The sequence below is a fragment of the Lipophrys pholis genome, assembly GCF_963383615.2.
Source record: "Lipophrys pholis genome assembly, chromosome: 12".
Taxonomy (NCBI): domain Eukaryota; kingdom Metazoa; phylum Chordata; class Actinopteri; order Blenniiformes; family Blenniidae; genus Lipophrys; species Lipophrys pholis.
Window position 1 is genome coordinate 5,259,673 of NC_137641.1, and position 14,926 is coordinate 5,274,598.

A 14,926-nucleotide genomic window follows, 5' to 3' on the forward strand; every position below is an offset into this window, starting at 1 on the left:
TTGAACCCCCTTCCTTTAGTTACATCTAAAGTCTTCTGGGGTGTGCCTCCAGCTTTGCAAATCTACACACTGCATTTTTGTCTGTTCACAAAGACAAATATTTTTCATTGGGGTTTTCAGTGATCGACAAACACAAGGTAACACACATTTGAGTAGTGGAACAAAAATGATACATCATACTCAGTCCTCTAATACAGAGGGGGCTAAATACTTTGAACCACATTTCACTGCAGTTACAGCTAAAAGTATTCTGAGGTGTGTCTCTACCAGCTTTGCACATCTACACACTGCATTGTTTGTCCATTCTTCTTTGCACAACAGCTCCAGTTGTCAGATTGGAGAGCATCTGTGAACAGCAGTTTTCAAATCTTGCCAAAGATCCTCAGTAGGATTCAGGCTTCATATTTAGCTCCATCCATCCTCCCATCAACTCTGAGCCGCTTCCCTGTCCCTGCTGAAGAAAAGCCCCCCGCAACACGATGCTGCCACCATGAACCTGGACACATCATCCACCGTGTGAAACATGGTGGTGGCAGTTCACAGATGTTTTGTTTTGCTAAGAAGAATGGACAAAAAATGCAGTGTGTAGATGTGCAAAGCTGGTAGAGACACACCCCTGAATATGTTTAGCAGTAACTGCAGTGAAAGGTGATTCAACAAAGTATTTTAGCCCCCTCTGTATCAGAGGACTGAGTATCATATCATTTTTGTTTCACTTCTCAAATGTGTGTTACCTTGTGTTTGTCGATCACTGAAAACCCCAATAAAAAGTATTTAAGTTTGTGGTTGCTACATGACAAGGGGCGTATAAGTTCAAGGAGTATGAATACTTTCCCACTTGAACCCACTTCTCAAACAGCTTCGGGGCAGCCTCACCATGAAGGATAGCAAAGTCCTGCGCAATCTAAAAGATGGAGACAAATTGAGAAACAAGGTCATTTAAATAATATGTCATTATATTACAATAGTATGTCAATTTATTTATAATAGTAGTGGCTACCAAGTTAGTACCAATAAAATAATGTGACATTGAAACAACTTCAATTGACTTACCACTAAAGATGTCAATGATCCCGGGAAGCTGCCACTCAATGAATTTGGATCTCACAAAATCCTCCATGAGGTGGGAGAAGCAAACTGCAAAACCAACACAAAGAATTAAAATTAAACAAACGTATCATAAATAACTCATTCAGTAACGTTAAATCAGAGGTATTTTCACTGTCGTAACAATTAACTTCTCTACGGTTTTAAACTACTTTTAGACTTGAGCAAATTAGAAAGTTACCGGTTCCGCCTCGGCAAACTCAAGCTGGCTAATACAGCGCGGACTGGCTAGCTACGTTGTTATATATGGAAGCCAAATTGATGAAAAACCTCACGTTGTCCTCCTAACTTTAAAACAAATATACTCGAGTTACTTCGAAACTGCTACGTAGCGCCCAGGCTAACATGCTAACTTGCTACGTTTAATGAAATGGAGTTTGTGCATGCTAATAACGTTAGCTAACAGCTTGCTGACTTACCAATAGATGGTAAAGTTGCTCATTGGGGCGTCATTAACTCACATCTAAACCTCATATTCCCTAAAGCCCTGGCCGCAAAGGCTTCCGTGTATCTATGTAGCTCACAATCACTGCTACACACGCTCATATTACGTTGAACCATTCGTATGACCCACATACACGGTTACTACAATAAGCTTTATATACATATTATTCATATAAATTAAACAATGTGGTGAAACAATAGTGCACACGTAACAAACCTTGATTTGTAAAGAGCTGAGTCTCAGTATGTCTTGGTGTAGCAAGATTTTTCCGATCCAGCATCCGGGCACTGCTCGCAACTGGTGGTCGAATGAGTGGGTGTCACCTGGGAGGAACGTTACTGTTGGTCGCGCATGCGCGATCGTCAACCCAACATGTTGGGTAGTCCGAAATAACCCAACACAGTATAATGGAAATTACAACCCAACAGCTAATAACCCAACTACCAATGACAATAACCCAGCAAGTTGGGTTCTTAGATTACCCAACTTAATGAAAACAACCCAATTAAACTACCCAACAGTCTTAACTCAGCTGTTGGGTTGAAAAATAACCCAACAATTCTTAGAGTGTATATTTCACCAAATTCAACACAGTCATATCCAGGTACTTTTACTGAGAGAAAGAAAAACATATGTGGATAGAAGGTGAGAAAATGATGACAGAGAGAGAGAGAGAGAGAGAGAGAGAGAGAGAGAGAGAGACAGACAGACAGACAGACAGACAGACAGACAGACAGACAGAGATGTTAGTGATATGTTTTGGAGGACAGGGAGCCAGTGGAGGTTCAGGAGGACGGGGGTGATGTGTTCACAGGAGTTGCAGTGGGTGAGCAGACGAGCAGCAGAGTTCTAGATACACCAAAGTTTATTGAGGACTTTTGAAGATGAGCCGAGGAGAATGTTGTTGCAGTCGTGGATTCAGGATGTGATGAATGAGTGGATGAGGGTTTCAGCAGCAGAGGAGGAGAGTGAGTTGTGAAGGTGGGCCGTGTTTTTGAGGTGAAAGAAGGCGGTCCGAGTGATCTGGTTGATGTGTTGTTCAAAGGTGAGGTTGATGTGGAGAATAACTCCCAGATTACAGGTGTGAGGTGACGGAGACAGGGTGGAGTTTCCAGTGGTCAGGGTGAAGTTGTCCATGTGTTTTGTGAGGGATTTAGGTCTCATGATTATCATGTACAATTTGTCGTAGTTTAGTTCATGTTTCATGTTTTATCCATGTTTTTATTTCACTGAGGCAGTTGGTGAGGGTGGAGCAGGTTGTTGGGGTGATAGATTTGGTTGAAATGTAGATCTGGATGTTGTCGGCGTAGCAGTGGAAATGAAGATGATGTTTACTGATGATATTGCCAAGAAGGAGGATGTAGAGGATGAGCAGGAGGGAGCAGGGATGATCAGAAAACTCTCCATTAACTTCCATTACTATGCAGATGATCCACCAATGGATTTCTCTATGAAACCAGATGATACTGATCAACTTGTCAAACTAGAAGCTTCTCTTAGAGACACAAGAGTCTGGATGAATGATCATTTTCTGCTTCTGAACTCAGATTAAACACAAGTTATTATAGTTGTCCCAAATCATCTGAGAGAGAAATGATCTGAACATATAGTAACACTGGATGGTATTACTTTGACCTCCAGTACCACTGTGAGGAACCTGGAGTTACTTTGGACCAGGACTGATCCTTCAGCTCCACATTAAACAAATCTGCAGGACTGCCTTTTGTCACCTGCTTAATATTTCTAATATCAGGAACATGTTGACTCAGAATGAAGCTGAGAAACTAATCCACACATTTGTTCCCTCCAGAGTAACTATTGTAACTCCCTAATATCAGGGTGTCTGAATAACTGCTGAAAGTCTTCCACTGATTCATAATGCCACAGCAAGAGTCCTGACAGGAACCAGCAGGAGAGAAGAACATTTGTCTTCTTCTGGTTTGTGTTTTTCTTTTTTTCTGCTCCTGCTTCATTTCCCCGGCCGGATGGTGTCTTGGTCCAGCTCAGGAGATTGCTGCTTGGACCTGCTGTCTTTTATTTATTGTTTTTAAATCTTTTTTTTTTTTTCTTTAGCATTTTCACTTTTCTTTTTACAACAAAAGAAAAAATGTGTATAAATAGATGGGTTGAAAAGTAAGAGGGTCATTCAACGTAATGCATGATGGGGACAAGAAAAATAATCACAGTATCAATATTGAATCAATTGAGCTCAATCTGCTTCTACAGCTGAACTAAAGTCCATGACTGTCCGTTGTCCCTTCCCACCCTTTAATTAAAACGTCATTCGAGACACAACTACATAAGGAACACAAATAGTTAAATGAAAAATCACAGGTAGATTAGCTGTTGTAATTGGGGGCGACCCAAACAGTGCAGTGCAAGGTTCAGGGAAAAGCTCCATCTCAAGCACTGTAGCAAGGGGATCAACAATCTGCTGCCAGAAGCCAGTGAGATTTGAACAGGACCAGAGCATGTGTGTTTGGTTGACAGGTGACTGTTTACATCTATTACAACTGCCACTGGTGCCTGGGTACATTTGTGCCGGTCCAGCAGTTCTGTAGTGCACTCTAAGGAGAACCTTGCATTGAAAGAAGCCGTGCCGAGCACATATTGAGGATGAGTGAACTCACACATGAAGTTGGTCCCATCGGCTGTCTGATATTGACGTTCTTATTTCCTCCTCCCAAGTCTGTTTCAGTTTGGTCATCTGGTTGGAGTTGAGGGAGTCAATGGAGTTGTAGATCACCTAGATGGAGCGTTTCTGTGCAGGGTCGAGAGAGAGCAGTGAGTCAATCTGAGACTCGGGTGGTGGGTAGAGCAGTGGAGGAAGGTGGTTTGGACAAAGTGCCTGGTTAATAGAAAAATTAAGAAGTGAGAGTGAGGTAGTTCAAGCCTGATTGAAAGCTCCATAAAATCAGTAAATAGTTTCTTTATAAAGATCAGGGGCCTCATTTATAAAGGTTGCTGACGGACAAAACAGGTCCTGAAAGATGCGTATGCCACTTCCCACGCAAAGTTTGTGATCTAAAAAAATAAGCTCTGCGGGAGAATGTGCGTACCGGTACGGCAACTTTGAACCTTGCGCACACACATTTTGGAGACGGTGGAAACTGGCGGTGCCGATTGTGAGGTGGAGAATTGAAGCCAGATTCATCTCATACATTTAATGTCTTCAAATGTCAGACTTATAGATCCAGGTGATCATAAACAGCCGAGCTTCAGTGTTATAGATGTTCCTTTAATGAGCCATTACTACTGAATCAGCAGCACGAGGTTCATATGACAAACGTTCATCTTCAAATGATCCAGAGCGGTGGATAGAACTGACTGATTATCAATTGTGACAAGGTGTTTAACAACCGGTCCCATTGCTAAGAACGCATATAAATAGCACGGTGACAGTCGTGCATGAAGCTGCACTGTGGATGCGCTGCACCGCCATGCGCTCTGGACGCTCTGCTGCTGGAGACAGACGACCTCCACGTCACCCTCCGCCTCCAACTCTCCAGTGACTGAGGATACAACACAAAGTCCACTGAGCCTTTTTACAAGTCCCTGTTCAAGTATTTCCTTCATACATTTAATCAACAGATAAAAGTGAACTTTATCGGTCCGCTGTGGTCTCCACCAGAAAGACACGCTGGCCGTCACAACCATGAGGGCTGTTATGGTGTCCAGCAGTGTGCTCAGGTGCTGCCCCCATGAGGTCACTCTCCTCGGGCCGTTTTTACTTTTATTAGTGACTCTACTACCATGACCACCAGTGATGCTGGTTAGACAAGTAATCTAACGCGTTGTTATTTCCAAACCAGTAATCAGATTAAAGTTACTTCTCCAAGTCACTGTGCATTAATATTGTAGCGTCCAACAGGACGAGTAACTTGTCTGTAAAGCCGCTTTATCATTAAACAGAACCGGCCGCTCGTTCTCTCTCCTCCAAACACACAGGCCGTTTTCCAATACCCATACTCCTCCATACTTGTGCTCTCGTGTACCTGTTAAACGTCATCAGTGGGAGACCAAGTACTGTTTCTATTCTTAGGCCGTTTCTCACCGAGTACACATGGAATACCCGGATGTATCCTCGCTCCGCAAACTTTATCGAGGATTCATCGAAACAGACCTGTTCAGTCTTGGGAAGCCAATTTACCCATAATGCATTTGGCAAGAGATGATGGAGGAGATCGCAGAGGGGGAAACACACAACGGTGCGTAAAAGATCTGAAATATTAGCGTCATTGTTTAACAGAGTGTAGGTTTAAGAGTGTTTTAGGCCAGACTATAGTTGTTATAAAATGTTGTTATGAGGTTGATATTTCAAGATCACGCTTACTTAAACATTTGTTCTGAGGTTTTCGGAGATTGTGGATCCAGACTGAGACGAGGCTGGCTGTGGTTCTCTACTGTGGTTAAACATGAGATATAATTGTTTTAGTGTAAATCTAACAGTGTTCATCTACATTTATATTTGCTGCTGAGGGGAAAGATTATGTTTAAAACTATTTAACTTGACTGAGAGGTGAAGGTTCTACTGGCCATAGTGTTTTGTCTCAATTGCACTAAAGATTTCTACCCATCATACTGGAGGTTCTACTGGTTCCACTGGTTCTACTGGAGGTTCTACTGGTTCTACTGGAGAATCTACTGGTTACTGAAGGATGCTGTGGATTCAAACTAACACCATGCACTATTTGAATCCAGGACTACTGAGGAACCTGAAGCCTGGTCCAGTGGAGAAGAGGAACTCCTCCAGATGAGGATGGGAGTGAGGATTGTTTTTGATGCTTGAATTATTACATGTATATACTTTATTCATACATGTGTTAATAACTTACTGAATTGGTAGTGTGTCATTCTTTTTGTCTAATGTCCTCCTCATAGACCTCATAATTGTTGAAATTCACCCCAGACAATTTCTTCTTTAAAGCAACATTACATTGTTTATCAAATGAAACAGAGAAATGTTCAGTTCTATATTTTACAGTCATAAACAATCATTTACAGTCTGTTGATCTCTCTGTCTTTATCCATCTATCTACATATATTTACACATGACTAGAGAACATGAGTACATGAGGAGAGCTTCCTGTCTAGATGTGGTTCTCCTCTCTGAGGCCTGCAGGTCGTTCTTCAGCAGCAGGCAGCTGAACAGTCTCGCTCGCAGATCACTTCCTGCCAGGTCCCTCTGGGCATCCTCAGTGTCACTTGGTCGTCTCCATCATCATCCCTGGAACTTCCTCCACCACCTCCATGATGTCACCTGATGCCACACAGACAGGCAGCAACAAGAGGACGTCTCTCCAGGCTCTCAGAAAGATGGAGCACCAGCAGGTTTGACCTGGTGTCTGTTGGGTTTCAACCTGCCTGTCAGTTAAAATTCACATGGAAAACATTTGATATATTTTGATGTAATCATGAATCAGAATTTATTTTTTCCTTCGTGTTCATGACTGTGATTATTGAGATAAAGCAGGTTGCCAGTACAGTGATATAATAACAACTGTGTGCTGCAGGCATGGGTACAGTACTTCCTCCATCACCCAGCAGAAAGTACCTGGTAGATACAGTACTTCCTCCATCACCCAGCAGAAAGTACCTGGTAGATATAGTACTTCCTCCATCAGCCAGCAGAAAGTACCTGGTAGATATAGTACTTCCTCCATCAGCCAGCAGAAAGTAACTAGTAGATATAGCACTTCCTCCATCACCCAGCTGGTACTAATACTTGCTGGTACATGGAGGATCTGTGCAGGACAAGAGCATCCTGCACAGATCCCCAGTTGCCAATGTACACGTCAATAAACCTCATATATTACAGAGTCTTTTTTAACAACAGGTAGATGCAGGAAAGATTCTACCTTGCTGGCATGTTTCAGCTGCATCTGTAGTCTTCCTCAGAGCTTCATAAGGTTGTGATGACATGTCGGTCTTTATCAGGTGACCGGTGTCATTAAAAAAGAGTCTATAATATATGAGGTTTAGAACGACAAAATGAACACAATTCAACTTTCAATAAACCTCCTGTGGTATGACAAATAACTCCACTATGATAGAGGGGAAAAGTTTGTTGTTTAGGTAACAGATGTGTTGTGGCTCTGCAGGAGGAGGAATTAGAATGTGGCTCCATCAACGGCCCCAGCAGGAGGAAGAATTAGAAGGTGACACCATCAACCAGCAGTACAGCAGAATACCTGATGACCAGCAGGAGGAAGAATTAGAAGGTGACACCATCAATCAGCAGTACAGCAGAATACCTGATGACCAGCAGGAACATCAGTATCAACATAACGATGCTCCTGGAAACCCTGAAGCTGGAGTCACGACACCTCCAGGAGAGAAAGGTTCCAGGATAGGAACATTATGGACCTGTGTATCACTGCAGGGGTTCCTGGGAAATAAAAGAAAGAACTTTAGAATTTTTAAAAACAATGTCATTTTTCTGTGTACATAATGTTTCTAACTTGTGTTTTTACTGTTGTAGGTTCTGCTGAAGTTTATTAAATAAATGTTCCTTTATCTTCTGCTTGATATCTTTCTTTGCTCGATAGTGTAAGCCATGTGTGTATTTATGTATTTACTCTCACACAGTATAAACCATTTATGTATTTATTCTAAAGAGAAGTTGTTACAACTAATGATTGGAGTGATTAACTGTAGGATGTATATTAGACAAATGTAATACAGTACATATTAATGACATGACCAGAAGGATGACAACAAGCAGCAGGTAAGAAAAGCTGGTTAATTATTTAATAAACATCAAGGATCTTCATTAAAACAGTAAAATAATTGTTTGTATTAGTAGGACATTTCTGATCAGCTGCTTTTGTTGTTACTGAACTCCAAGGAGATGAAGAGTAAAATAAAGGCTGTATAGGAGGTAGAAGTAATAGTAACACTGTACTATACACGGAACTATACACTGTACTTTATACAGTACTGTACACGGTACTAAACACAGTACTATACACGGTACAATACACTGTAACATACACCGCATGTATGTGACAGAAAAGGTACTATTTTACAATAATGTTCTAAAATTTAGATCATCATATAAAATATCAGGTACAAATCACCTTCCTGCTGAACCAGAGAGGAAACAGGTTCCTCCTCCTCCTCCTCCTCCTCCTCCTCCTCCTCCTCCTCCTCCTCAGCTTCAGGGTCCATCATCCAGCCATGACAGCCACAGCGTCATGAAGTACTCGTGTTCCAATTCTCCATTAACGCCGATGCGTCCTCGTAAATTTGCATTTCCGCACTTCCGAGGACGCTGCAAGTAGTTACTCGTGACGTAAGCGAGTACACACTGGCGCTCTAAGAATTGGGAAACGGCCACAGACATACGCAGTGCATGCAGTCCGACCTGACCCGCCCCCTTCTCCACTCTCAGCCAATCACAGACCAACTCGCTCTAACGGTGCGTTCAGGTGACACGAAACAACGGAAACTAAGAAATGTCAACACTAAACCATATCATTGCCACAAGAACACAACTGCAGAGATGTTGAACTCTTTTGACATTTTTTTCTTTTTCAATCAATCAATCAATGAAAGACTTGATTTCTCCTCAAGAGGGGTAATTAAAAGGTCAACAACAGACTACAACTGGGTAAATAAATACCAGTAATTGTAAAAATCTGATAATTACAAAATGAGTCAGATATAAATACAAAGAATGAAGGTCAAAGGTTAAATCTGGATCAGCAGGAGGCCAGGCAGTGATCAGAACTCACTTTGTGGCCAAACCAGTTGTCCTTTTTATTTAGAGACGTGGGGCGGTGTCGGCAACTGTTGAAAGTAACTAAAAAGTTACTTGTAATCCAATTTAGTTACTTTTAAAAACAAGTAATCAATGAAGTAACTAAATTACTTTTTAAGGCGAGTGACTAGTAATCAGTAATCTAATTACTTTTGCAAGGTAACTGTGGCAACACTGGTGACCACCAACTAATATAATTTTCCTGACCTCCACCTCCTCCATGACTATTTCTCTCTCTGTAAAATTCCTTTTCTTTTCTTTTCTCTCAGGATTTAGCGTCAAATGCCGGCGATCAACGGGCCGATTGAGATGCAAAGATATTGACGAGACACTTTGCATCGACCATTTATGGTTAAAAGTGGACGTGTTGAGGGCGGGACATCAACTGTGGGACCTTCCAGGTGGACTGTGATCTATAACAGGAAAGTGCAATACGCACGGTTTCACCAATCTGAATTTGTTTGGGCGCACGCCATTTTCAGCTTTAGAGCGCACCAACATTTTTAGTAGGAATCCTACGCAGTGTTTTATAAATGAGGCCCCAGGCCCTTGTTTTGCCAGATTTAAAATGCAGGATGTGATAGGGAGGGCGGAAATAGATGGTTTTTAACAATCAGTTCTTAAATTGAGGGGTTATTCAAGCTTTAATATTTACGGAACTGCAGCCAGATTTTCAAAGAATTGTTGACAACAGGGTTCTGTTAGATGTTATGAATGTTAACAGGGAGACGAGAAGTGAGGAGGGACTGGAGAGAGAACCTTGAAGATCGCCGTTCTATTTGAGCCCATGAAGGATCTGTGTCGGCTTCATTGTCCAGCCAATGACAGAGCTTATTAATATTGCATGACCAATAGTATTGTATGATGTTACGTCGTGCAAGACCGTCCCGCTTTTTGGGAAGTTGTAGAATAATTATTTTGATGCAAGGAGTCTGGTTCAACCACAAACATTATATTATTGTCTGATCTGTTAAAAAAAAAGATTTTCTTATAAAAATTGGAATGTGTTGGAACAAATAAAGAAATTTAGGGAGAATCACCATCTTTACCAAGTTACCAGTTAGAGAGAGGGGGAGGGAAGACCAGCGGGACATAGCCACAGTCATGCCGGTAACGCATTAATTAATAACACGTTACTCTGTCATTAAAATGTTGCATAGAGCAGGTTGTGCAAACAAATAAATACTATTGCTCTATTGAAAACAGATAAATAGTGCAACAATAGACTAAACTATGTACTAATAAATACCAGTAATAGTAAAAATCTGATAATAAAACCATGAGTCGGATATAAATACAACAAAGAATGAAGGTCAAAGGTTAAATCTGTATCAGCAGGAGGCCAGGCAGTGATCAGAACTCAGTTTCTGGTAAAACCAGTTGTCATTTTTATGTTGAGATTGAGGGGGGCATGTTGTTGGCAGCTGCTGAAAGTAACTATAAGATTACTTGTAATCTAACTTAGTTACTTTTAAAAACAAGTAATCAGTAAGGTAACTAAGTTACTTTTTCAAGGAATAACTAGTAATCAGTAATTGGATTACTTTTTCAAGGTAACTGAGTGAGTTGTGACGCCAGCTTATGCGCCGCGAGAGCTAACAGTTAAGAATCCAAATGAATGAGGTTAATTATTTACTGGTGTATAAATGTAAAACTCTGACTTTAGAGGAGAAACTGGAGGTAAAGTGAGTGTAAGGTCATAATAAAATCTGTGTGAGAATCTCACTTGTAAATCAATATGCTGCTCGTCTAGTGGAGGAATTCTTTCCTTGCAATTAGTAGGCCCGTGTTCAACTCCCCACCGAGACACAGTTTAGTTTATTAAATGATTTAATCAGAGGCTATTCCCCGTGTTAAACCTTTTCACAAGATGGGATCCTACAGTATATGGTTGTCATGAAGATGTTGGAGCTCAAAACTTCTGCACAAACTTTAGTTTGGTATGAAGTGGTGTTGAACTCTGCGCTCAGTAGACCTGTGTGTGTGTGTGTGTGTGTGTGTGTGTGTGTGTGTGTGTGTGTGTGTGTGTGTGTGTGTGTGTGTGTGTGTGTGTGTGTGTGTGTGTGTGTGTGTGTGTGTGTGTGTGTGTGTTCAGTGAAGTGTATCAGTGTGCAGCAGTCAGTTTCTGTTCAGTCTGACTGAGGGAGGTTTTTGTACGATGGTTTTTCACTGTGTGAACACCCACTGACTGTTGATGTAATGAAAACTCTGACAGTAATAAACTGCAGCATCTTCAGCTTGAACTCCACTGATGGTCAGAGTGAAGTCAGAGTTTGATCCACTGCCTGTAAAACGATCTGGAGTCCCTGATTCTCTATAGCTGGCCCAGTAAATGAGCAATTTAGGAGGTTGTCCATCTCTCTGTTGGTACCAGGCTAAACAGTGACCAGCACCATAAACATAAACTTTCTGACTGGTCCTACATGTGATGGTGACGGAGGCTCCCGGAGCAGAGCTGACTGCTGCAGGCTGAGTCACTGTGACCTGGCCTCTGGACTCTGAGGAAACACAGACAGAAACATCAAGCAGCCTCATGGTTTTGTGGGCTTCATTTCAGAGGGACGGATGTTGACAGAGGAGAGGAGTTTGATTCTCTGGACTTTACCTGTGAAGCAGCAGCAGAGGAGAGTCCAGATGAGGACGCAGATCACACTCATGTTTCTGATGAGGAGGATTTCTCTGTCTTCTGTTGTCATGAAGGACGGCTGTCAGTCATCCAGTCTTCAACTGTCAGGACTATAAACTCTCCCAGAGCACTGGAGCATGGTGCTGCTGATGCAAAGTGGCTCTATGGAAATGTTCTGACTGACTCCAACAGGGACCTGGATCACTTTCATCTCTCACTTTCACTCTGGATTCAAACTTTAATGACAATATTAAGGAATTAAACTGAATAATTAAAGATACGTCTGTAGTTTTACATTTACATTTATTTTTTTACATTTTCTGTTTTTGCTGTTAAATCCCTTCAGGAATAAATTCCAATAGACATAATAGAAAAAAATAGAAAATAATCTTTAAAACAATCTCTATAAATATATGTATTTCAAGTAGACATTGCAGATGAAAGAACTGTTCTCTTGTGTTCCGTTAGGATCAGGTGGTAAAAGTTGTTTTGGTGAGTTTGTTGGTTTCAGAATCAGAGAGTGGCGTCTCTCTACAGTCAGAGGTTTTTGTACAGCGGCTCAATGAGTTTGTATCACTGTGGTACACGTTCGGTGGAGGAACCAGACTGGATGTTGGAAGTAAGTTTATTCTCCTTTTAATACTTTCAACTAAATAATTCCAATTCATACATTAAACCTTGTTTTGAATGATTTGAGATTAGAAAGATGTTTTTTTTTCTTAATAATTATTGTAGTGATCAAGTTTTAATCTCCATTGATTTCATGTAGTTTAGCTCAGCTCTGTTTCACTTTAATTTGATCACAGAGAAAAGTTATTAGTTTTAAATTTACACCGGATTAAAATCTCATTAGGATTAAATGACAAAACAAAAGATCTTGTCAGTCTTTAAATGTGCTCAGTTAGAGCCTGATGGCTGTGGAACACACTGTTTTAACTCTACCAGTCTCATGTTGAAGCTGTTTTTACACTGACCTGTGTATTTAGGGACATTTCTGGTGCACTGGTCTGTCTTTGGGCTGAGTTTTAGTTGACATGTCCACTGTTTGAAATGTGTTTGTGTTGGAATGTGTGCAGGTTTTATTCTTCTTGTTTTATTGAGTGTCTCTTCATCACAGCTGGATTTATTCTTGGTTCTATAGAATGTTTCCCAATTCTGTTTCTCTTCTTACTTTAAAATGCATCATTAATATTGTTATTTTACAGTAAAATAGAAATACTGATGATAAATGTAGAATAATCAAATCCTCCTGAGAAGTTATCTTTATTTACTGTTTTTTTCACATTTTGCTCCTAATAATTGAAAATATTAATTTAGATTTGAAGTTCATGTTAAAGTTTCCAGTCATACGTTGTAAAGTGTAAACTTTCTGATAACGTTGATGCAAATGAAGAGTAAACGTTGAGACATCAGCTTGTGTTCCTTCCTGTGTAGTTTGAGGTATTTCAGGTCAAAGGGTTGGATGATTCTCTCTGTGCTGATGTGCATGAGAGGCTTCTTAAAGGGAAGTGAAACAATGTGTGAGTGAGTGACTGCTGGAGCAGAAAAAGCCTCTGACAGCAACTTCTTCCAGGACCAAATCAGCTGTCTCCCACTAAAGCTGTCCAGGTGTGTGCTGGTTGATTGACAGCTGGGTGCTCCCTGTCCTCTAATTTGATTGGTGTCTCCTAGGTGATACCCGCCCCACCCTGACGGTGCTGCCCCCCTCCAGAGAGGAGCTGCAGCAGGGGAAGGCCACGCTCATGTGCCTGGCCAACGAGGGCTTCCCCTCAGACTGGAGTCTGAGCTGGAAGGTGGAGGACAGCAGCAGCAGCAGCAGCAGCAGCAGCTGGGAGGAGAGCAGGAGCCCCGGGGTGCTGCAGAAGGACGGCCTCTACAGCTGGAGCAGCACCCTGAGGCTCCCTGCAGACCAGTGGAGGAAGGTGGGCTCTGTGACCTGTGAGGCCACCCGGGGCTCCCAGACTCCCCTCAGAGAGACACTGAGGAGAGACCAGTGTTCCCAGTCCTGACCGGACTCACTGGGACTCTCACACTGCTTTTACTCTCACACTGATCTCACCTCTGTCATTCACCCTCTTTCACTTTCTTCTATCATCAAAGCAAACTGACTTCATCAATATTCATCTTCTTTCATCATCATTTTCTTCAAGCTTTGACAAAATAAAGACAGTTTTCACCTCAATCTTTGGTCTTTCATGACTTTTTTACAACAATAAAATAATCATGGCAAAGATGGATGAATGTAAAAATATTATATGAGAGTGTTTATATCCTCACATCCTTATTTATATCTTTCAATAAAAGCTGGAAGTTGAAACGTATTTGCATGTCCTATAAATGGTAGGATTAGATTGTAACAGTGGCAGCCTTGCATTTCAGACCTCGGCCTTCACTAGTGCTGGTCTGAGTCAATCCACCCCTCAATCACTTTTTTATGGCTACAAAAACCAGGTCATCATGCAGAGATGCAGTATAAAAAGCCTTTGCATCACAGATAGATACTCGTGTTGCCAGAATAAATACCTTTATGGATGAAAAGAATCAAAGTTCAAGTCTCCTTCTGTTTCAGCTTCATAAAAAAAGCCGCTGTTTTTCCCAGAATTCCTGGGGGCCGTGGACGGTGACAAACGTTTTTCGTGGTTTGAAAATAATATAATGGCGAATCACATAATCCTGAATCCTGCCATGGAACTTGTAGTGAGCACAAGTAAATTGTACCGGACCTCTGTGTGCTTGGAGCCCTGCGGTGCGTTCAATGACCTCTAGGAAAAGTCCCACTTGAAAAGTGTTTTGACAATAAATCTGCTACCACATCTCTTTATCTTCTCCTTTAGCCATTGTCGGTGTACAAAACCACTATTAAACAAACACAACTATAATATTGTTAATGCAGCTCCCTCCAGATGCAGTCAGCTGGCGCTGGAGAGTGAACTCTCTGACGAGCCAATCGGAGGGCTTGAATACGCTGACGTCACCCGAGGCCTGC

The 14,926-nt window shown here is 41.6% G+C and overlaps 1 long non-coding RNA gene and 1 gene segment (V, D, J or C); one reads left to right on the forward strand and one right to left on the reverse strand.

The window, feature by feature from the left end:
* Positions 1-6,475: 6,475 nt before the first annotated feature.
* LOC308117751 lies at positions 6,476-12,052 on the reverse strand. Its single transcript, XR_013935848.1, has 3 exons — positions 11,920-12,052; positions 11,738-11,812; positions 6,476-7,940 (listed from the first exon to the last, which is right to left on the reverse strand). It is a non-coding gene; the product is annotated as an uncharacterized lncRNA (long non-coding RNA).
* A 475-nt stretch (positions 12,053-12,527) lies between these two features.
* LOC308117750 (Ig kappa-b4 chain C region-like) lies at positions 12,528-14,121 on the forward strand. The segment is given in 2 exons: positions 12,528-12,559; positions 13,612-14,121.
* The last annotated feature ends 805 nt before the right edge of the window (positions 14,122-14,926 follow it).